This window comes from Sus scrofa, chromosome X, assembly GCF_000003025.6.
Source record: "Sus scrofa isolate TJ Tabasco breed Duroc chromosome X, Sscrofa11.1, whole genome shotgun sequence".
Taxonomy (NCBI): domain Eukaryota; kingdom Metazoa; phylum Chordata; class Mammalia; order Artiodactyla; family Suidae; genus Sus; species Sus scrofa.
In genome coordinates, this window is record NC_010461.5 from 89,463,216 (window position 1) to 89,465,764 (window position 2,549).

Consider the following 2,549-nt stretch of genomic DNA (forward strand, 5'->3'; position numbering starts at 1 on the left):
GAGTGGGGTGAGATCATTTCATGCCAAGCAAATGTATGGCTGACTCTGAGCTCTCAGCCAATCACAATGGAAAGTTCAACTGAATGGTACTGGGAAGATGCTAGGTGCCTTGAATCAGCACCAAAAGAAAAGTTTCCTGTGTGCCAAGATCAAGAAAGGAGTACTGAGTGGTGATTTCAGCCCACCTGAAACTGCTGAAATTGTATTTAGGTCCCAGACAGATAAAAATCCTGTTTCACCAGTGACCCAGGGAATAGAGAAGTACATGGTGTGTGTGTGTGTGTGTGTGTGTGTGTGTGTGTGTGTGTGTGTGTGTGTGCGTGCGCATGCGCTTGTGCAAGAAGGGAAACCAATAGGGCAGAATGATCATACATAATACACTACAACAGCTTTCTAATTGGCCTCCCTCCTCTCTCCTTACTTCAGTTCCCTTCCACATTGCCATCAAATTCATTTTCTATATCCCATGTCAGATTGTCTCTTCTTGCTTAAAAATTTTCAACAACTTCTGACTACATTCAGAATAAAGTCTTAACTATCAGCATGGTTTTGGGCAACTTACCAGATTTGACTTCAACCTATCTAATCCAACCTTATCTGCAATTATAGTTGTACCATGTATTCCGTACTACTCTCTGACTCAACCACATGCTATTCCACAAACAAATCACTTGGTGCTCTCAAGCTTTGCCTTGTTGGCTTCATGTATTTATTCCCCTATTGCAAATTTGCCAACCCCTTCCTTTATGAAGTCTTATTTGACTACTCCAATTAGTGCACATTTCCTTCCTCTCCTGCACTTCTCATTACAGTACTTTGTATCTACTTTGGAAGGAGAGGAATTAATCATCACCACTGGCTTCAATCACTTTCCCACCTTACAAACTATTTCTCCTAGCCTCATTACTCCACAGTGAACTCTTTGCTTGACTTTCCAAAGGAGTATGTAACTATCTCCTCAAGCAATGAAGTCAAAGGCAGACATATTATTTTGCATGCTTCATATTGGTAACAATTCTATGCACTTAAGAGGCCTTCAGGATTTACTGATTTTACATTGATGACTAGAGCTGTTGAATGAATCCCTTCTTCTCCATCCTCCTTAGCTCATGCCCTCCTCACCTTTGTCTGGAACCACTGCAACAGACTCTTCAGTTGTTTCTACTGAGGTGGGTTGGCTTGCTAAACGTGAGTAAAACCCATTCTTCCCACCCCCACCCCAATAAACCTATCAGTGGCTCCTCATCCCCCCAAAAAGGTTCAAGGCCTTTAAAGTGGCATGAAAAGAAATCCCACCAGAACTTTTTAAAGAGCTGGGACCATATCTTATTCACTCCTGTATCTGACACCCCCACCCTACCCCTGCCAATGGAGTGTCTGACACATGGTACATGCTTAGTAAATATTTGATGGCTGAATGAGTAAATAAGTTAATTTAAAATCATAAAATGTCAGAAATAGAAAGAATGATAAAGAGTCTAGTTTTAGAGATGTAGTCCAACCCTCTTGATTTACAAATGAGGAAAGTGAGGCTCAGGGAGCTTAACACTAAGCCAGTGTTCATTTCAACCCTCTGTACTGCACTGAACTTTGGTAAGTAATAGTTATGCTGCGAGCCACACAGGAAGTCCATGAACTTTGGTAAATAATAGAATGGGTCTCCTAAAGTGGAATGTGATGCTTATTCTCTGAACAACTTCAAATATGGAAAACATGATGACTCCAGGGATGGAACTCATTGGTCTTGGTTAACTCTAGAAAATGTTAGGACATGGTACATATAGCACAATGTGAAAAAAACAGTGCTATTTCCCTCTTTTTAAGTAAAGCTTTTTGAAGGCCCAGAATCATTTTTCCCAAATAAACTTACAGAAAGAATGTAATGGAGGGGGAAAAAAGACCAGGTTTAAAAAAAGGAGCAAAAAAATGGCTTAAAATGTTAGATACAGACTAGCGTCTACTCAAAGGGTACTTGACCCTGGCATCTAAAGTTAGGATGCACACAATAGGCTAATTTAGGAGTTTGCTCTGTACTGGAATCCATGATACAGTGACCTCAAACTTACTCGGGTTTCCAGAATGCCCAGGCTTTTGGGAATCACACTCCAACCATAATAGTAACTTTCCTTCCCCCTTTCTGTCAGAGATACTTCTCTAAATGTCAGAGAGTCTTCCAGTACCCCCCACCACCAAAAGAATCAGAATTATTTGAAGAGTAGTATACATTTTCTCAGGTGCTCTAGAGACAGGAGTAGCTTTGGAGGAAAGGGATATTCTTTTGCCTAGACACACTTATGCCTTGGTGGCCACCCTTCTCCCTAGGGATATCATGACTGCAGAGACTTTCCTCAAGGTGAAAGTAACCAGTGGTTTAAAATTTAGAAAGGTATACGTATGTTGGGAAGATGAGAAGACCCTAATTATAAGATGAGGACCCTTCAAGTGCCAAAAACTCATTGAAGAGATAGACTTTTCTCTGTCCCCAAACTCATTTTGTACAGTATCGAAAGGCAGTTGTTTAATGAAGTCGAGGAAAAGACTTTCTGGAT